Source organism: Triticum aestivum, chromosome 5D (assembly GCF_018294505.1).
Source record: "Triticum aestivum cultivar Chinese Spring chromosome 5D, IWGSC CS RefSeq v2.1, whole genome shotgun sequence".
Lineage (NCBI taxonomy): Eukaryota > Viridiplantae > Streptophyta > Magnoliopsida > Poales > Poaceae > Triticum > Triticum aestivum.
In genome coordinates this window covers 544024350-544046928 of record NC_057808.1, presented here as the reverse complement: position 1 = coordinate 544046928, position 22579 = coordinate 544024350, and the positions used below count along the sequence as shown (strand labels likewise).

Genomic DNA, 22579 nt, shown 5'->3' with positions numbered 1-22579 from the left:
TGGGAGAGGTTTAGATTACGTTTAAACTCATCTCATTTTTTTACACATAATGCTTTTGTGAAACCATCTGCAATCTGATCCTTGCTTGATATGAACCTGACATCAAGTTGCTTGCGAGCAACCCGTTCTCGAACAAAGCAGAAGTCTATCTCAATGTGTTTTGTACGGGCATGAAAGACTGGATTGGCAGACATGTAGGTAGCACCAAGATTATCACACCATAGGCATGGTTTCTCCTGAAGGGAAACACCAAGTTCACAACTAGTGCTTCAACCCAAATAAGTTCAGCAGTGGCATTTGCAAGAGCTTTATATTCAGCCTCTGTACTTGACCTGGACACAGTAGGCTATTTTCTGGCACTCCAAGAAACAAGATTGGGCCCAAAAAATATGGCAAATCCACCAGTAGAACGTCTATCATCCAGATCACCTGCCCAATCTGCATCGGAATAGGCACTGAGAAGGGTGGAGCTAGACCGCTGGAAAGTAAGACCAACCTTACTTGTGCCCTGAATATACCTCAAAATGCGTTTAACAGCAGTCCAATGTGCAGTAGTAGGAGCATGAAGAAACTGGCAGGCCTTATTAACTGAAAAAGAAAGATCAGGGCGAGTCAGTGTCAGATACTAGAGTCCCCCGACAATGCTTCTATAATGTGTAATATCCTCAGATCCAAGAGGAGATCCATCTGTCAAGCGTAATGTTTCTGTAGTGGAGAGGGGTGTTGGACATGGCGTGCAAGAACTCATACCAACACGAGCCAGTAAGTCTGTAGCATATTTTTCCTGACTTAAAAGCAACCCATTGGACTGTTTGTGAACCTCAATACCTAGAAAATAATGAAGATCTCCAAGGTCCTTGAGAGCAAAATCCAAACTTAAGTGATGAAGGAGAGCTGATATAGCCGAATCAGAGTAGCTTGCAACAATGATGTCATCAACATAAATTAAGAGGAACATAGTGAGTCATGGCTTATCAAAAAGGAACAATGAAGTATCAGCTTTGGATGGAAGAAAACCTAGTGTGTGTAACTTGGAACTCAGGCGAGAGTACCAAGCTCGAGGAGCCTGTTTCAGACCATATAATGCTTTATCAAGTCTGCAAATATAATTTGGATTAGCGGCAGACTGAAAATCTGGTGGTTGTTTCATGTAAACCTCCTCTTCCAGAACACCATGTAAAAACGCGTTCTTCACATCTAGCTGCCTTAAACTCCAGCCTCGAGAAACTGATATTGCAAGAACAATTCTGATAGTGGCAGCCTTAACAACGGGGCTGAAAGTATCCTCGTAGTCAATACCATATCTCTGTTTGAATCCTTTTGCAACAAGACGTGATTTGTACCTGTCCACGGTGCCATCAGCATGTTTCTTGATGCGATAAACCCATTTGCAATCAATTACATTTTTATTTGAACTGGGAGGCACTAAATGCCAGGTTTTGTTAGCAACAAGAGCATCATATTCATCTTGCATAGCATGTTTCCAGTTTGGATCAGTAAGGGCCTCAGAAAGATTCTTGGGTTCTCCTGTAGCTGTTAGAAGAGCATACCTAACAGTACCATCAGTATATAGTTTCGGTTTTCGAATACCTTTTTGCAGCCTAGTTTGAACTCCAACAGCAGGAGGTGGTGCAGGAGTGGAAGGCACAAAAGATCCTCAAGAGACAGCAGAATCAGGCAGATCCACACCGGAATCCATGCAGCTGTCACCTGATGAGGTAATCATTACGTGTTTATATACACGGGAAGAGCCCCCATGGTGGCGTATACAAAGAGGATATGTATTGGGATAGAGTACTACTCTATACCCAATACGTATAGTACAATAACTCTAATAATGCCCACTTCTAACTTGAAAGTTGTCCGGATCGGATTAGCATGCATAGGTTGAAATATTTTACAAAATTAGATCTATCACCCAACGGATGACATATATGTGTTGCTTTTGGCATTTTGTCCTCTTCATCGTATTGTTATATTCAGGTGTTGTCACCATGCATGCATTGTTTTGAAACCCATGCATGCATTGCTTCAAACCCTAAACCTTCACCCTATACGTACGTGTGCACCCATATATATGTGTGTGTGCACACTTCCCTTCTGCCTTACATGCAAAAAACGTTGGCACACGGCGTGGCACATGCAATGCACGGCCTGCGCCCAACACACGCCCGAGAAGGAGTATGACGTGACGGACCGGAGAAATAATGTACCGAACCATGACAAAAAGGTTAATCAATTTTCACCTCCTTTCAATCACGACATCATAAAGTAAGAGAGCTCGATCATACGTACCGCGAACAACCAAACTCTACAACCATACCAGCCGATGATCCATCCCAGCTGATCAGTCAATGATCCAACCCATGAAGTAAGAGAGCTCGATCATGACGATTACGAAGAACAAATGTACTGTAACTAATAATGTGTTCAATCAATTTGTCTCAACTAGCACTTGGGAAGAACTAAAAGGTGGCATGGACCTGAGTTATGTACATCCTAGAGATGGATCAACACCGCCATTAATTAAAACCCTAACCTACTGTAATTAATAATGTTTAAATCAATTTGTCTCAACTAGCACTTGGGAAGAACTAAAAGGTGGCATGGACCTGGATTATGTACATCCTAGAGATGGATCAACACCGCCATTAATTAAAACCCTAACCTACCTACACACTCGAGATGGATCACTCTCATCCCGTCTGTCGCCAAAGCATGACTCTAGTGGAAGGGGGCTCATGGGTTCGCCCTCAGCAGAAAGAGGTGGGGAACCAAACCAAGTGTATCGAGAGCTGACTTGTGTATGGTGTTCTGTTCTATATGGTTGTTGAAGAACCCATGTGGTTCAAATACCATCTTGTCGTGTAGTTTTTTTATATTTATTCCAATAGCATATCATAACTTTTAGTTTAACCTTTTTCATGGAAGTATGAATTAGAACATGTGGTTGGAACAAAAAAATCAACATCTTAATATCTAAGTGATGTCCACTTCTTGAAAGTTGTCTGGATTAGGCATTCATGTTTTGAAACATTTTACAAAATAAGACCTATCACCCACCGATAACATATATGTGTTGGTTTCGGCATTTTCTCCTTTTCCTTGTATGCATGCTTCAGACACATGTGCATGCTTCAAACCCTAAACCTTCAGCCTAAGTACTAAGTACTACATACGCGTGCACCGAAATGTGTGTGTGTGTGTGTGTGTGTGTGTGTGTGTGTGTGTGTGTGTGTGTGTGTGTCGGCACATGACGTGGCACACGCACGGCCTGCACCCAACACAGGCCCGAGAAACAATATGATGTGACGTACCAGAGAAATAACATACCGAAAACCATGGCAAAATGGCCGATCAAATTCCATCTCCTTTCAATCACGAGGTCATAAAGTAAGAGAGCTCGATCATACATACGGCGATCAACCAGGCTCTCTTTCTCTCTCTCTCTCTCTCTAAAACCTAGCCATCTTACATAGCAGACATGATGCAAAAAATATGACCATGCGGCAGCTCCACGACAAATTGTACACAATGTCACAAAATATGAAGGATGCCAAAAGAGGGTGCTGCAATTAATCCGTGCATGCATGAGACAGCACGTCCTACGTACGTACGGCTGAAGTAGAACTGCTAGCACTCATATCCGTGCATAGCAGACACGTTTCATTAACATTTGGAAGGATTGTGTTCGTATCACATGGAGTTGTTAAACGAAAAAAACGTGTATATATAGTGAGTTTTAAAAACGAGTATATTTATAAAAGAAGGAAGTAGCTACTCTCTCCATAAACTAATATAAGAGTGTTTAGATCACTAAAATGGTGATCTAAACGCTCTTATATTAGTTTACAGAGGGAGTACCATATAGTGAGATGTTGTAGGACTAGAGATAGGGAACCCGCTTAGGGAGGTGCGTGCATGCATGTGGTTGTGTTTTTTCTGCCTATGATAATTCTAAGGGTTTTCTCTATAATAAAACCGACAAGCGGAACTTGCCAAATGGTAGAGAATAGGAAAAGGACACCACGTGGCAAATGAGGTGAGCAACCTAAAACATACTCCCTCCGTTCCAAAATAGATGACCCAACTTTGTACTAGCTTTGTACTAAAGTTAGTATAAAGTTGGGTCATCTATTTTGGAACGGAGGGAGTAGAGAATACGAAAACCACCATGTTTGCTTCTCCCATTGTCAAAATATTTACCCACAACCCATTACCGAAAACTATTGGTCTCTCATGGTGTCAAAATTTCTTACTTTGTCCTTTGCCTAGCTGAAAGTGGTTTTTGTCGATGGCTTTTGAGTCCGGCACCACCGACACGGAGGAGGATGAAGATCTATTGTACCCTATTTGGAGATCAATCTAATATAAGCAGAAGTAGGGCTATTGCCCATGGCAAAGGGTTAAGCTGGGTTATACTCATGTCTTGTGTCCATCTGGTGACCTGTGATGATGTCTCACTGCCAAAGTAATCTTGTACGGCACGTTGCTGGGAGGCATCGATCCAACGAAATTATCCTCAGCAGTGTTGTCGATGGATTAATGATGTGTAGTTTCACGCTCGTGGTGCAAAATAATCAGGGAAATGGGAGGGCGGGAACGAAGTTTATCCGAATACTAAGGTAAGTAGGAAAAACATTGAAATCCAAAAACTACATGGAAAATCGAATTTACTAGCCATAGAAATTGTATTTTTAAATACATTTTTAATCAAAACTTACATTAAAAAGTGCAAACTTAGAAGAAACATGAAATTTAGAAAAATGAGTGTGCCCTATAAAAGTTATTGAACAATGAAATAACTAAGACATGAAATATAAAAAGTGAAATGTTTTTAGTTTGAACCATGCATTCCCATGGTTCCTTATTTTTTGTGAGTGAGCATTCCCATGGTTCCAACAGAGTATTTCTCAATTTTAGGCATTTAAAACATCCTGACAAAACATTAAAAAGTATCTTTTGCCTTTTCCATGTTTTTTTCCTTTTGGGCATAACCATGGAGGATATTACTACTTTTTGAATAGTTGGATTGCTTACCACATGAATCACATGGTGGTGGACGATATTACTACCTTCGTTCATAAATATAAGATGCTTTGGATATTTCAGTATGGACTATATATGAATTAAAATGAGTGAACAGGCACACTAAAATGCGTCCATATTTATGAACAAAGGGAGTATCAATTACCAACTTTTTTAGGGTCAATCTGGCATGAGTGTTGCCTACTCATAAGAAGAAATGAAGAATTCAAGTATTTACATGATGTTGGAGACGTCCGGAAAAACCACATGGTGATTACAACATCTCCAACACTGACCCTCGAATTTCCTCCCGCGTCCATCCACAAGCGGGGGAACCAGTCCACGGACACGAATGCGAGAGACAGTCATCCAACGCTATCCTCATACAATTCAAACAAGGTTTGAATAGACCGGACGAAATTCATGTAAACCGACATAAATCGGGGGAGGTTTCAGTTCGTTCAGCTTATCGCATGCTGATCCACACTAAAAATAGAAGAGATGCTTGGCTATATGAAAGAGCGGGGAATTCTAATCCGAAGAAGGAAGTGAAAGCATGGACCAAGATGTGGAAGCACAATATTCCGGCCAAAGTTAAGGTGTTCACGTGGCGTTTGGCAAAAGTTTGTGGGCAATCTGGAAGGCCAAGTTTGTGGAGTTTACATGTTGCAAAACATGAAGCAAAGGTCGGACAGAAGTTTAGCAATGACTGCTGCCCATGCGAGAAAGCAACCTGGATATACACTGCAGACCGAAGCCGAAACCAAAACCAAAATCACATGAACCGTGCGAGTGAAGATATCAAAATCCTATGGAACCTACTCTATTTCCCCTATGTTGTGCGTCATCTCTGTTCTTCAGAACCATATACCACTATCCATGTCGAATCTGAAAGACAGACACCACAACCGTACAACACCGAAACCATATGAGCCGTGCGGGTTAAGAAGCTAGCAAATCCTACAGAACCTACTCTATCTTTCCCCTGTGCTGTGCATCATCTCTCTTCTTCAAAACCACACCACTATCCACATCGATCTGAAAGACAGGCCATCTGGCAAGAGACGTAGCAGTCCTCCTCCTCGTCGGGGCCCAGGAACGAGGCAAAGGACTTGTGAAGCTTGCTGATGGATTTGTCGCGCTGCAAGAGACACAAACACAGGGTTACATCGAAGAGAGAGAGATTTACATGGTACCAATACACATCGAACTCCGTTAAAGCAATGTGGTTACAAGACAAGAAAGGCGGATCAAGTAACACTGTAGGGTGCCTGAACAGACCTGCTTCAACTTCTTCACAGATTCTTCTGCATCTGCTAGCTTCTCTGAAACTCTTTTCTCAACATCAGAAAGAGAGGTCTTCTCCTTCTTAGTAGTTGAGTAAGAGCAACGAATCTTCGACACACAGGAACTATTTATAAGACAAGTAATAGCGTGGATAAGTGGTGTAAGCATCTACTTACTTTGCAGTTCATATTGAACTATCAGTTTCTCCTTTTCAACCTCAAACTTTGAGAAAAGATCTGCAGAACATGACATGTGGATAAGTAAGTAGTCGACAACAGAGATGATTCATAATGTGGCAAGAAAATGCAAATTTAGGTCTCATTATGCATAACTATGACCTGAAGATATGGGCTCGTCCTTTCAAACAAATAATAAATAATTAAGCATAATTAATAGCCAGTAACACATATTCATAAACTGTGCACAAAGTTCAACTAGCTTTAAAGGTTAACAAGGACATGGTTTTCTTTGGATACTGTTTGGCAATATAGTTCTCCTACATGTGTCAGGGCAAGATAACAAACTCATTTATTATACACAAATATGCTTATAATTCAACATGATGCAGCTACTGTTCTTCCAAGGTCAAAAGCTAGGACAAGAGCAGACTATGTTCTACACATATGTATTTATCATAACATGTAGAGTGCATGTATGCCAGACTTGAGAAAATGTGGTAGCCCATTCGGCACACCTTTGAAATTCTGTGTGTGTGGAGCTTTGTCTATGCAGAACTTGTCATGAGTGGCTTGAAACTTGGTGTACTCGGTCTTCAATGAACCTTCACACTGCATTGCATACAATTAAAGCTGGTAACCAAACTGTAACAATATTATATAACCAGATGTACATCATTGTATCAATAGAAGTTCAAAACCTCTTTGGAAGCCTTCATTAGAGCTTTAAGAACAGTCTGCCTGCTAACGCAATCAGTAATATTTGCCAGCATTTAGAGTACATTTCAATGAACATTGACAGTTTTTATTATCAAGAACTAGCTTATGTACATGTTCATGTTGAAGCAATAAGTAAAAAGGAACATATCAAATCTTCACTACAGAAAGGATAGCAGAAATTTGTATTCCTACACACAGAAATTTAAGGCAAGTGAAACAGTTCGGTTGTTCACCTTTCCTTCTCAAACTTTGCCTTGGTGTTCTGTACCATAGATTGAATCTCTGTTGCAACGTTGAAAGTTAAAAGAATCTGTTAGTAAAGCAAATTCTGCCAGCAGCTGAAAAGTGTGCAATAGATAGAACTTGCGACCTTTGTCGGACAGGAAAGGCTCAAAGTATTGAGCCAGTTTATATGCACTCTGAGATGTCATCAATTCATCATATGAATCCATCCTTCATACCGGAATGATCATGTATGCTATGTTTCCTTAAGTTTATGATCAACTGCCACAGCATTATAGAGTGCCTCAAATGATCTACTGGTGCAACACTACATAACAGACCAATCTGGAAACCATGGTATGTTGCCCTGCTAATTTGGTGAGCACAGATTTCCCAATGTCTAAATGCAACACGACAGGTAGAAACAGCAACATGACTCGGAAGTCTTTGCAAGCTATGTGAGTAAGCCAGGAGAAAAATGGGAAGATGGAAGCATATATTTGATCAACAAAACTAGTTATGGTTCTACAAAGAAGGCGGCTAAATGGTGTTAAAACCAATAAGTGCACGCAACACTTCCAAGTCCCATCATTGCATCAGTACGTACCCACTTTCTCCATTCATCAGATGGGCACCCGAACATTCACAAACAACATGGCACTCATAAATCCTAGTTTTCATCCGATTACAGACTTCTGGAACCTAAATTCAGATACAGGCATACAGCAGGCTAAAAGCACTGATAACACTCATAACTCCAAAATCCTACCGTTGAAGGGAACAAATCTCCCATAAGTTTATGATCAACTGCCACAACATTGCAAAGTGCCTAAAATGTCTCTTACAAGTTTATGATCTACTGGTGCAAAATTACATACGAGACCTAAGCAGTCATAAACAACCTGGCAACCATGGTATGCGATCCTGCTACTTTGGTGATGCAAACATAGATTTCCAATATATAAATGCAATACAGTAAACAGAAACACTAACATAACCCCAAGTCTTTGCGGGCTACCGTGAGAGTGAGCCAAGTACAAAATGAGAAGGTGGATGCATATATTCGATCAAACAAACTAGCTATAGCTCCACAAAGAAGGAGGATAAATAGTCTTAATTGAATCGGTGCACGCAGCGCTTTCAAGTCACATCATTGAATCAGTACCTACTACTCCAATCATCATATGGGCACTCAAACATTCACAAACAACATAAAACTCGTAAATCCTAGTTCTCATCCAATCACAGACTTCTGGAACCTAAATTCAGGTACAGGCATACAACAGGCTAGAAGCACTGATAGCACTCATAATTCCAAAATCTTACCATTGAAGGGAACAAATCTCCCATAAGTTTATTATATCAACTGCCACAACATTGCAAAGTGCCTAAAGTGTCGCTTGCAAGTTTATGATGTACTGGCGTCAAATCACATATGAGACCAAAGCAGTCACAAACAACCTGACAACACTGGTGTGCTGTCTTGCTACTTTGGTGATGCAAACATAGATTTCCAATATCTAAATGCAATGCAGTACACAGAAACACTAACATGGCCCCCAAGTGTTTGCAGGCTATTGTGAGGGTGAGGCAAGCACAAAATGGGGAGGTGGGTGTGATGCATATATTCGATAAAAAAACTAGTTATGTTTCACTCTGAACAAGGTGGATAAATCGTGTTAAACCAACTGGTGCGTGCACGCAACACTTGTAACTTTGTAAGCCTTGTCATCGCATTGGTACCTACTACTCCAATCATCAAAAGGGCACCTGATCATTCACAAACAACATGCCACTGGAAATTCCTACTTATCATCCATTTACAAACTCCTGAAGCCTATCAAAAACGATATAGTGCATATACCTATCAAAAACGATACAGTGCATACATCAGAACATCAGGTTCAGATACAGGGCATGCAGCAGATTAGAAACACAAACAACACACTCTTAGCTACTGAATCCTACCGTTGCAGGCAACAAATCTCCCAGGAGAGTGGGGCTGGTAGAAAGAATGCGCAGACGAGCATTGCGAAATTGACCGGGCAGGTGGAATCACCTGGAGATGGCCTGCTCGGTCTTCTTCTGGCCGTCCTTGTGAGCCTTGTCCTTGATGTGGCGCAGCATCGTCACGATCTGCTTGAAGTCGCTGTCTCGGCGGATCCCATCGGAGCAAACACCAACAAATCACATGGACAAATCAGTTAAGCGCACGAAAATCCGACACGAACCGTCCGCGAGAGGGGGAGGGCGGCCAGGAAACCCTCGCCCTCGCCGTCGGTCCCTTCGATCCGAGCAACGCCGCGAGCGGGACGCACGGAGCGGAGATCAGCGGCGCGAATAGCTGGGGGGAGGGAGGGGGGAGGCACCTGTCGAGCTCGAGCTCGGGGTCGGAGTCGTCCATGTCGTGCCGCCTCTTATCGCCCCGCCCCGCTTGCCGCCGCTCGCCTTCGCCTTCCCCGCCGCCGACATCGCTCGCCGGTGGTGCTGGTGGTGGTGGACGAGACCGCCGCTTCTCTGGCTGTTTTTTTTTAGTCTTACTGTGTGGGAGAGGGTTTGGGCTTTGGATGTTGCTGGATCTCAGCCCAAATGCCCACCAAAATAACACATTTCCCTTGCTAGGGTGTTGGAAGCAATTAGTTAACGAGCGCTTCCTCGGGAGCCTCGCAACGATCAGCGCCACTTGGCGTGCTCTCAGCCGTCCATCACGTGTCGCGCACTGGGCATTTTCTCCAGATTTTTTTTATTTTTCGCACACGTTTTTGGCTTTTTAAACGGTTTTTCTACAGGTTTTGTTATGTTTCGGTTTTCAACGGGTTTTCTTTAGCTTTTGGGTCAATTTTTTTTTAAAAAGTATATTTTTGCATGAAAAAATGTTTTTTCTTTCACGAGAGACATGGTTTTGCTTCCGCGAAAGGCATGATTGTGCTTTCGCGAGAGTCAAGGCCATGCCTCTCGGAAACGGAAAAAAACATGTTTTCTGTTTTTTCCCTTCCATGAGAGGCATGGTTTTGCTTCCGTGAGAGGCACGGTTGTGCTTTCGCGAGAGTCACGGTCGTGCCTTTCGGAAACGGAAGAAACGCGTTTTTTTTTCTTTCGCGAGAGGCACGGTTGTGCTTTCACGAGAGTCACGGCCGTGCCTCTCGGAAACGAAAAACAACGTGTTTTCCGGTTTTTTTGCTTCCGCGAGAGGCATGGTTGTGCTTTCGCGAGAGTCACGGTCGTGCCTCCGAAAAGGAAAAAAACACGTTTTCTATTTATTTTTTCTTCCGTGAGAGGCACGGTTTTGCTTCCTTGAGAGGCACGGTTGTGCTTTCGCGAGAGTCACGACCATGCCTATCGGAAACGGAAAAAAACGCGTTTTCTATTTTTTTCCTTCCGCGAGAGGCACGGTTTTGCTTCTGCGAGAGGCGCGGTTGTGTGCTTTCGCGAGAGGCACAGGCGTGCCTCTTTTGAAAAGGGAAAAAACCCGTGCTCCCGGGTCGGTTTTTTTGTCCGTTTTTTCGTGAAAAAAATCGTCAAAACCTATCAACATGGAATCTAGTTTCGAAGATCTCGAAGCAAGGAATCCAACGATGAAAATGGTTCAAGATTTGAATGCACGGTTTAAGAGATAAAACGTTTTGAATAAACGGATCTTAGAAAAAAGGAAAAACTCTCGGGTTGCGACAAGTGGCGCACATGCAGCGCGCCACTTGTCGCAACCTGGGGAGGTGGGAGTGATCTTTGTAACGTGTACTCCTCAACTAGTGATTTCGGGGCAACAGATCTAATTCTAGAAGTTCACCTGAAACATCTAATTCTAGAAGCCTAAAAAAATCAAATTCTACAAATTAAAAAAACTAATTCTAGAAGCCTAAAAAATCCAATTCTAGAAAGTCACTGAATGAAACCTAATTTGACCGTAGTTTGTAAGCATTGTACTCTACCTTTGCAACTTGGTGTGCATACAATGCCCATCGAAACTTGGTTAAGGCCACTAATACTGCATTTTTTAAGCAACAACTTGAGATCTTGATCATTGATGAGATGAGCATCGAGAAGAGGCCGTGAGTGGGAGCAGAATATAACCATGGTAGGCATAGGGACTACGAGGTGGTGGCGTACAGTGCATACAGTACCCAAGAGACCTAGATGGATAGTCTGGAATAAAGAGGAAAGTAGTTGAGACTGGTTGACTACTTTTTGGAAGTGCACTTTTGATCCCAAGATCATATGCACTCGGGTTAATAGGAAAATCCGGAAAAATAGGTAAGCATTGATGAGTATTTCATCCACGCATTTTTGTGATGGAATGGCATTCGTGGAGGTATGGAGCATCGACATGATAGTCGTTGTCTCGTACGATCCCATTAGAGCAACACCCACGAATCATATGACCAAATTGGTTAAGCATGTGAAAATCCGACACAAGTCACATGTGAGAGAGGGAGGGAAGGAGGTGCGGCCACTAAACCCTCGCTCTTGTTGTCGGTCTCCTTGTTGGAACCACGTCGTGAGTGGGACGCATGGAGCGCAGAGTAGCAACGCAAATAGCGGGGGAGGGCAGGCACATGTCAAGCTCCTTGTCTCCGCCCGCTACTCTCCTTCATCTTCCCCGCGGCCGGCATTGCTCGCCGGCGATGGTGGTGAAGGTGGCCAAGACCGCCGCTTCTCTTCACTTTGCCTTGCCCCTTCTCTCGCTTTTGCCGTGGCAGTGCGTCTATGTGTGAAGGTCAGAAAAAGTTGTGTAGTGGTACAATGTGAGAGAGGACATGTGATCTGTATGTTGCTGGACCTCAGCCAAAAATGGGCCAAAATACCAGTCTATTGTGTACACTTTCTCTTGTTAACATGAGTATTTTTTAGGTTTAATTCTAGACAAAACAAAAGGAACATGTACCATGGAGTTAAATTGCGCAATAGAGCGTTTGTGCCATCCAATTCTAAAAAGTGCCTACGAGGTACTATGAAGTATGAACTATGTTATTTGTGGTATCGTCCGAAAAGAGTAGAGTACTTTCATGTGATGCGGTCGGTCATTGTAGCCTACAATGTTTACCACACTTTGTAAGCAATATACTCTGCCTTATAAGTTTGATGAGCATAAAATGTCCATCTAAACTCAACTAAGGCTGCTAATACTATAAAAAAATGAAGCAATAACTTCATGTGACCACAATCATTATCGACGTGGCACCGATGAAGAGGCTACGAGTGGGAGTGTAATATAACCATCAAAGGTGTCTGGACTAAGAATAGGCAGTGCACGGTAACCACGAGATCAAGAATGTCAATCTATAATTAAGAGGGGAGTAGTTGATCAATCGGCTACTTTTCATTTTCTTTAGGCGATTCTAATGGATGCTAATCCATAGGCCGGGAAGAGGCACCATTGTACACAGTCCGTACTTTGGCACGCCATACCCATTTAGGCTAGTAACTTTGCTTCATCCACCTTTTTTAAAAGGAAAATACAAGTAATGCATTACAATATTGTATTTGGCATATCACCAATTACAACTCAGATACAAAAGCAGGAAAATGGCCTAGCCATGTCTCTATGCAGCCATTCCCCATGCCAGCACCATGCGCTGCTAAAACATGTGCAGCAACGTTACAGTCACGCTTACAGTGAACTACATCAACAACATTTAGTCCTACTTTCATTTGGAATTTTACATCTCTGAATATAGTTCCTAATTCAGCCACTTATTTGGGTCGCCCTATATAACCCTTATTGCCGTCACCCCTTCCCTTCACTCTCTGTGCAATAGTTATGGGATTGTCGGCCCAATAATGTATGGGTTGCTGGTTCCATTTCTTCCTCTTCTTTTCTTTTTTGGGTCGAATTGAATAAGAAATTCCATGCATATGAGTTGTTCTACGGAAACTTCCGTTAAATTGTTAGAAAGTGTGTTTTCACGTGTGAAATTGGAACTTATTGCCATTTTTTTGCAGAAAACTTTTGTGTAAATGAACAAACTAATAATGTGAAAAATGACACTACAACTAGCATCGTGCGTACATACCTGTGGACATTTTATTGAACAAGGTGAATAGTATTTATAAGTTGGTGGACAGAAAGTAAGTAACGTATGTATTAACATTTTAGTACTCGAGGAAATAAACAAATTTTGTAAGTAGGTAAAAAACTGGGTTAACTACAACGGGTCCAAACAGCTAACTACGTCGCTAACTAAATTCGGATCGCCTCTCGGCGGCGACTGACTCTGGCTCCTTGCTGGTCGCCGACGCCGGCGGCCACCTCGGGATCCCGTTTCTCCTGCCTTGACGCGGAGGAGCCGTCGCAAGAGGCCGGCGACTCTTCCCTCGACCCTCCTGTTTTGCCTTCTGCAGTTCGCCGGAGGAAAACGGACGAGGAACTGGCGGAAGAATTCTGGGCTGACATCGGTTACCCTACACCTGCATCTAGGGTCTGGGAGAGGCCTTCAGGTCGTCAGGTAGGTGTTTTTTCTCCTGTGTGCAGGTCGGACATGAGCGGCGATCCCTCGCCGGCCTCGTTGGAAGGCGTGGCGGCCTCCTCTTCGAATGTGGCGGCGACGGCCGCAGTTTTCCCTCGCGGCGTCCCCGGGGTTCCTGGCCGGTCGAGGCCTCTGATCAAGCCCTGGATCGGCCCGGTCCCGCCGCCGCGGTTGTCACCGCCACGAACGCTGGGCGATCTTCTGCCGCGAGCATGTCTCGGAGATGGAGGCAGTTCGCCGGAGTTCCGTGGGCCTCCACAGCTCTCGGGCCAACCTGGACGAGCCGTCTCTACGCTAGCTGTTGCCGATCCGACATCGGCCGCTGCAGCAGGCACGCAGGTGGATCCTGTGCGTCCACTTCGGATGGTGGATCTCGGCCGTTGGCTTCGTCATATGTGGAACAGGAAGGCGCTACGGGCGAACCCTAATTTCGATCGTACCTTCGCTGCCGTCGTCGCCTCTCCTACGATGACGCGCGGCGACCCTTCTGCGCCACCGGGCATCACCACCGGTCAGCAGCCCTTGCAGCCCCCTGCTTCTTCCCAGTCGATTTCTTCCCCGACGGGCGGCGCGCCTGGCTTCACTCCGGGTGTCTATCAACCGGTGCAGGCCGCGCAGCCGTATGGGACGCCGGGTGGTTTCGTGCCGGCGCAGCAGCCTCAGATACAGCAACAGCCTATGCAGAAGCCAACAACGTATCAACCTCACTTTCAGCAGCCCTTCTTCGCCGGCCCTGGTCAGTACATGCATCAGCAGCCGGTTCTTCTTCAGCCGTCGCCTGGTTATGTGCAGCAGCAACAGTTCCAGCCCATGCAACACCCTGGTTCAGCCGGTATGCAGATGGCGGCCGGTTTCAGCGCCCAAGTGCCACAAAATCAGGCCACCGCCAGTGCCCAAGCAGGCGCACATCCTCGGAAGCCAAAGGGCGGGAAGGGTGGTCGCCCCAAGGTTCACCAGGGAGCTGTTGTACCACCTACCTCTATTCCACTGGCGGCCTATGCGATGCCGCCTTTGGTGCAGGTGCCCGCTGCTTCGTCTATGCTGGCAGTGGGGTATGGGCAGAACACCCCGTTGCAGGTCAGTGCGTTACACCAGCAGCATACCATTCAATCTTCTGGGGCAGCAGACGGGATAGCTAATGCTAAGAAGGTATGGTGCTCGAAGTGCCAATCTGCAGGACACACAAATGATGATTGCGAGACGCAGCAGTTCTGTTTCATTTGTAACAAAAATAACCATCCGATGACCACGCGGCGCTGCCCAGCTCTCAAGTTGCCGAAGCCGGTGGCGATGTTATGTGGTTATGGAACTGAAAGTATGGCCTTTTTCCAGATGCCTGACAATGTTTGCAGGGAGGATCTTGCACCACAGGATTCACTGACGGCGCTGGTATCTATTTCTGGTGGCTCTATTACTCCCAGTATCGTGGAGGCAGAGGTTGCTAAAATTGCTCAGTACCAACAACAGTGGACGTGGGAGGCTATACCGCACGGCAAGGACGCTTTTCTTATGTCCTTTCCGAGTGAGGAGGTCTTACAGAGGGTGACTGGCTTTGTAGTGTTTATCAAGTCTCACAATGTCACTATCGAGTTTAAGCCATGGAATTCAGAGAAGATACCACACCGCTTCGAGCTAATTCCTATCTGGGTTCATGTGCATGGGGTGCCTCACGCTCTCCGACATTTCTTGGGGCTTTGGGCAGTCGGCTCGGTGATTGGTTCTACTCTCGATGTTGATCTTCTTTGTTTGCGCCGGAGAGGAATTGTTCGTATCCAGGTAGCGGTACTGAACCTTGATTCTTTCAAAAGCAGCACACTGGACTCTCTTTCTTCCGACGTGGTGGTTCAAAGGAAAGGCTATGAGTTCCGGTACAGTCTTGAAGAAGCAGACTTTCGCGTTGATAGTGACTTTGTACCTCGAGTCTGGGAGCACGACGATGATCTAGGGGGCGACAAGGGGCATGACAGGGAGGACTCAGCGAGGAACAATGATACAAGCAAGAGGTCCAAACCCACTTCATCATCCAACAACCCTTCTTCATCGGGTGGTGTGGTGCCCATGCAGATGGCCTCCGTCGTCACACCTACGAGCCCTAATCGAGGCTTACCCACCATGGCTGCTCCATCGTCTTTAAGGGGGCCTTCTTCCTCGGGGTCGGATACTTCGTCTAGGGCTGCTTCTCCTACGACGTTGGAGCCACGGCTCTCGACGCCGCCACCTTCGACTTGCTGGTCGCCGCCGCCTAACCCCCATGTGGAGACTCGCGGGCGCCCCATGCCGGAGGGAACCGCTCCTTCGCCGTCATCATCGCCCACTCCTGCTTCTCCGACTCGACGTGGCGGAGTGATATTCTCCCCATCTGTGCGAGCTAGCCAGGAGTCTGCCATGGCAGTGCTTCGCGCGTTATCTTCAACTCCTACGTCACCGGGAGGGGCGCCGTCCCCCGGGCTTGAGGAGGCTGAGGAGCAGCCTTCTCTATCTACTTCTTCATCGCTGCAGCAACCCACCACGCCTTGCGGAGTCGAGGTGATGGGCTCCGAGGCCGATGTTACTCCTTCACTGCTGAGGCGCAGCGGGCGTCATCAGGTAGGGGCTGACGGATCAGCAGCTACCGACGAGGACACTATGGTGAAGGCCATGCGTAGGACTGCTGCACGTAACCTCGACTTCGAAGGTACCCCCTCTCGTAAATCTTTTATGTCTTTTGATAATTCCAAAGTATCTTCAAATATTACTAGACTTGGGGTGTCACTAGGACGTAATGACAAGGAGATAGATTTTTCGGTCAAGTCTCTAAAACAAGTGGAGTTCGACCGGCTTACGGTTGCTCCCAAGTCTTCGAGCTTTGTCGACCCTCTCGTGTCAGATGAGGAGGATGAGGACGCTGATGCCAATTATGAAGGCAAGCTTCTCTCTCATCTGGTTGAAGACACGACTGAAGTATACCTTGATGATACTATACGCGACACTACTCTTTTTGAGCTTGTCGCGTCAGTACGTAAGAATAAGTCTAACTCAGCAAAGAAAAGAGGGCGCTCTTCTAAGAAACTAAATGTCTCTAAACATAAAGTTGGTTCATCATGAGAGGCATGTTCTGGAATAGCAGAGGTCTTGGTGACTTGGCTAAACACAAACACATTGCCGATTGTGTAAAGGATCATTCGTTGGACTTTGTGGCTATCACTGAGTCGGGTAAACGTGATTTTCCAACACGTGACTTGGACCACTTTTCATGTGGTTTTGATTACGAATGGCATGTCTTACCGCCGACCGGGAGGTCCGGGGGAATATTGCTAGGTATTAACTCTACATACTTGCAACTATTGTCCACGACAAAGGGGGAGTATCATATTAAATTCCACCTTCGAAATAAGTCCGACAACTTCATCTGGAGTCTGGTGGCGATATATGGTGCCGCTCAAGAGGAGTTTAAGTCTGCATTTTTAAAGGAGCTGGTTAATACCTGTCGAAACAATCCTCATCCCATGTTAATCGGGGGGGATTTCAACATCCTTCGTTATCAGCAAGATAAAAACAACGATCGGTTTGACACTAGGTGGCCTTTCCTCTTTAATGCTGTTATCGACAGCCTCGATCTGAGGGAGATCACGATGTCTGGTCGTCAGTATACCTGGGCCAACAACCGTTCGGTGCCGACCTTTGAAAAACTGGACCGGGTGCTAGTTACCACTGACTGGGAATACAAATACCCCCTAGCGTCGGTTCAGGCACTTGAAAGAATTGAGGCCTTATCGGATCACGCTCCGTTGCTAACCGATTTTGGACAACCAATCCCGAGTTCTAATCGCCACCAGTTTAAATTTGAATTGGGATGGTTCACTAGAGAGGGATTTCAGGAACTAGTTAAGAAAGTGTGGGCACGCCAGCCCTGCGGTAACACGCCCATCCAAAGATGGAATAATCGAATCCGCGCCTTGCGTCGATTCCTTCGAGGATGGGCCAAGCATACTGCTGGAATTTACAAAAAAGAAAAATTGCGTTTGTCTACCCTAATTGATTCCCTTGATAAAATAGCGGAGGTAAGGCCTCTGTCTGCTGTTGAGATCGAGCAAAAAAGCAATCTTAACGAGCAGATTGCCCGGCTTCTACGTGAGGAGGAGATTAAATGGTACCAACGTAGCAAGGCGGATTCGTTAGTACAAGGTGATGATAATACGAAATACTTTCAGATGCTAGCCAATGGTAGACATAGAAAGAAGCGTATATTCGCCCTTGACCAGGACGAAGGCCGAATAGAGGGGGACGTACCACTTAGAAATTTTATCACTAAGTTTTACAAAGACCTTTTTGGGCCTCCAGCCGAGACTAATTTTCATCTAGACGAATCCGTTACTCATGACATCACTCAAGTTACGGAAGCGGAGAATGAATTCCTAACCTCTCCTTTTTCTGAGGAGGAAATTCGAACCGCTGTGTTTCAGATGGAACACAACAAGGCACCGGGACCGGATGGCTTTCCCGCAGAGTTCTATCAATGCTTTTGGGACGTCATTAAGGCAGACTTGGTTCAGTTGTTTAACCAACTGCATTCCGAGGACCTTGATATTTCTCGTTTAAACTTTGGGGAAATTATCCTACTGCCTAAGATTAAGGAGGCTAGTTGTATTCAACAATATCGACCGATTTGCCTTCTCAATGTAAGTTTTAAAATTTTTACGAAGGTAGCGACTAATCGGTTGAACGGTGTAGCTGACCATGTCGTAAAACCCACACAAACAGCATTTATGCAAGGTCGCAACATTTTAGATGGAGTGGTCGTCCTGCACGAAACTGTACATGAACTGCACCGGAAAAAAATGAACGGTGTCATTCTTAAAATTGATTTTGAGAAAGCCTATGACAAAGTTAAGTGGCCCTTCCTGTTGCAAACCTTACGCATGAAGGGGTTTTCACCAAAATGGTGCCGCTGGGTAGAGAGCTTTGTCTCTGGCGGTAGTGTGGCCATAAAAGTTAATGAAGACGTTGGCAACTATTTTCAGACAAGGAAGGGGCTTCGTCAAGGCGACCCTGCATCTCCTATTCTGTTTAACATTGTGGCCGACATGCTAGCTACCCTAGTGGAGCGGGCCAAGCTGGATGGTCAAATTAGCGGGGTCATCCCACATCTGGTAGAAGATGGTCTATCCATTCTACAATATGCCGATGACACGATTCTTTTTGTGGATCATGATCTTGATAAAGCAAGAAATCTCAAGCTGCTCTTATGTGTCTTTGAGGAACTTTCTGGTCTCAAAATTAATTTTCATAAGAGTGAACTTTTTTGCTTTGGAGATGCTGCAGAATTTGCACCCGAGTATGCCGACATTTTTGGATGCCAGCTCGGGCAGTTTCCGATTAGGTATCTGGGTATCCCCATACACTATCGGCGTTTAACTATCGCTGAGTGGAAGCATGTGGAAGAGAGACTTGAGAAACGTTTAGCCAGTTGGAAGGCCAAACTCTTGTCTTATGGGGGGCGATTGATCTTGATCAATTCTGTCCTAAGCAACATGGTTTTATACATGCTGTCATTCTTCCACCTGCCGAAAGGGGTTCTACAGCGTCTAGATTACTTTAGATCCAGATTTTTTTGGCAGTGTGATAACGAAACCAAGAAATATAGACTGGCTAGGTGGAGCGTATTATGCAGACCTAAAAGCCAAGGGGGCCTGGGAATCCAAGACCTTGAGATTAAAAATATCGCTCTTCTCAGCAAGTGGGTTTATAAATTACTCACTGAGAATGGAGTATGGCAGGAAATCATTCGCAACAAGTATGTGGGATCCAATGCCATTTCTCAAATTCATTGGAAACCTGGGGATTCACATTTTTGGAGTGGTGTCATGAAGGCCAAGGAATTCTTCTTCCAATTTGGGACCTTCTTGGTTAGGGACGGTGCTCAGGTTCGTTTCTGGGAAGATACCTGGCTAGGGAACACTCCCCTAATGGTGCAATATCCGAGCTTGTACCGGATCGTCCGACATAAATTTGTCACGATCAAACAAATATTAGGACAGGAAAACCCCGATATTTCTTTCCGTAGGGATCTTTTGGGCACTCGTCTGACAGCATGGAATGAATTACTCACTCGCCTGGAGGACATTCAACTGTCAGATGATCCGGACACTTTTCGATGGAACTTGCATCAGAATGGCAAATTTTCGGTCAAATCCATGTATGATGCAATGGTTCATTGTGATGTTCCTGTAGATAACAGGAAATTGTGGAAGCTAAAAATTCCCCTAAGAGTGAAGATTTTCCTCTGGTTTCTTAACAAAGGAGTCATCCTAACTAGAGATAATCTGGCACGACGAAACTGGCATGGCTCCAAGACATGTGTCTTTTGCCATCATGACGAGTCTATCAAACACCTATTTTTTGAGTGTAAGTTCGCTCGGGCAGTTTGGGCTATGGTCCAAGTAGCTTCGAATTTATACCCACCACGTAGTGCACGGAATATGTTCGGCAACTGGTTGCGGGGTATAGATAAACAATTTTCTGCACATATTCTTGTGGGAGCGGCGGCCTTATGCTGGGCAATGTGGCTTACCAGGAATGATGTGGTTTTTAACAATAAATGTGTCTCATCTCCTATGCAGGTTATTCATGTTTGTACACGATGGCTCCGTACTTGGTCTATCCTGCAAAAGCCGGAAGACAGGGACATTTTTATGATGGCGTCTACACGGCTGGAGCGTACGGCCAGGGAGGTTTTCTACCCCCATGGATGGCGGTGTGATTTACGGATAGGATCTACCGCTCCTTAGGCTGGACACGATTTATTGCTTGGCATTGTATCAAATTATTTTATTTTTAGGGTGCTCTGGATTTTTTGACTGTGTGCATCTAGCTATGCAGAGGCCGGGCTTTCTTTTGACATGATTGTATCACCTCGATATATCTATTCAATGAAATGTCCTTTATCGAAAAAACTAAATTCATATAATAATTAGTGGATCTAAGAAGAATGGTGTGACTATATAACATTGAGATATTATCTCACATCTAAGTTGTGACATCGTCAGAAGTCACAGCCCACCGCCTCGTTCTTTTTCTTTGTTTTTTTGTCACAGCCCACCGCGTCGTTCTTTTTCTTTGTTTTTTTATGACTGGAGCGTGACAAGAAAAAAACATTCTCTGCGCTGCATAGGTATCGAAGTCAGGACCTAATACTGTGGAACGAAAGATCGCACTGGTACAACCGATAGCAACGGTTGACTTTTAGCAAATGGGAAACATTTAAGAACATAGCACGGCGTCCAGATTAAGAAAACATGTTTGAAACCTCTTTTTTACATATTATGATTTTTGTGAAATGTCGAATATTTTTTTATAACACAAACAGTTTTAAAATTTCGAAAAGTATCTTAAAGAAGATGAAAATCAGGTATTCCAAACAATTTATTCTCAAACAAATTTTGAGAACATGGCAACTTTTTAAAAAACCCAAACAGTTTTTAGAGTGTGGACAATTTTGAAAATTCCAAAGATTTTTAGAAAACATGAATAAAATTATTCTATTTTTATTTTAATAATAAATTTTCAATAAAAAAGTTGTTTGCACCATTAAAAAATGTTGATTTTAAAATTGACATTTTAAAAATGTTGATGCATTTCAAAAGATTGTTTGCGATGTTTTAAAATAGTCTATTATAAAATGGAAAAAAATTGTAACATTCAAGGAACTGTTTGTGACAATTTTCTAAAAGAAACTTGACGCATTTCAGAAAAATCATGAAAATTTATAGAAATTTTTTATGCAATGTTAAAAAAATGTTCTCTTACTTTTTTAAAGTTCAATAGGGGTAAAAAATGTTCAGTGTGTGTTAAAAAAATGTTCCCACATATTCAAAAAATATACAGTGTGTATTACATAAAAGTAGACATGTATTTGCAAAAAGAAATACAACTATATAGGGGTACTGGGTTGAGAACGAGTTGCGTTTCGAGAGTGGACATGCAACCATGTCGGGCATGAGTTGCATGTTTGGCTTGGACATGCAACTGGGTCGGGCGGGTTTGCATATTGGGTTTGGACATGGAACTAGACAGAGGTCGGGGCAAGTTGCGTGTTGAGAAACAAAGCACAAGTCTAGTTTCGAGTTAAAGGTGTGGGCTTGCAACTGGGAGAACTACGAGATGAGTTGCGAGTTGAGGATGGATTTACAACTGGGACAACTACAAACTAAGAGACTAGTTGCGAGTCAAGGGTTCACTTGCAACTAGGATAAAGACAAACTATGGTTCCCGTTGTGAGTCAATGATGGACTTCTAACTAGGATGAAAGACAAAAACACATGCCCAGTTGCGAGTCAAAGGGTGGGCTGGCAACTGGCATAAAACAAACTACGTGCCTAGTTGCGAGTCGTGGGTGGACTTGTAACTGAGACAAGTATATAAAACCAATGATATAGTTGCGAGTTGAGGGTGGACTTGCAACTGAGATGGAAAAAAATGACGTCTCAGTTGCGAGTCGAGGGTGGACTTCCAACTGGGACAAAATCAAACTATGGGCCCAGTTGCTAGTGGAGGGTAGACTTGCAACTCGGACAACAACAAACTATGATCCCTGTTGCGAGTCGATGATGGACCTGCTGAAAGATCGTGGATGTCGCCTAGAGGGGGGGTGAATAGGTGCTTTAAAATAATTACGGTTGAGGCTTGAACAAATGCGGAATAAAC

General features: G+C 44.4%; 1 pseudogene; it reads right to left on the bottom strand.

The window, feature by feature from the left end:
* Positions 1-5782: 5782 nt before the first annotated feature.
* On the bottom strand, positions 5783-9905 carry LOC123123690 (uncharacterized; annotated as a pseudogene).
* Between the last annotated feature and the right edge of the window lie 12674 nt (positions 9906-22579).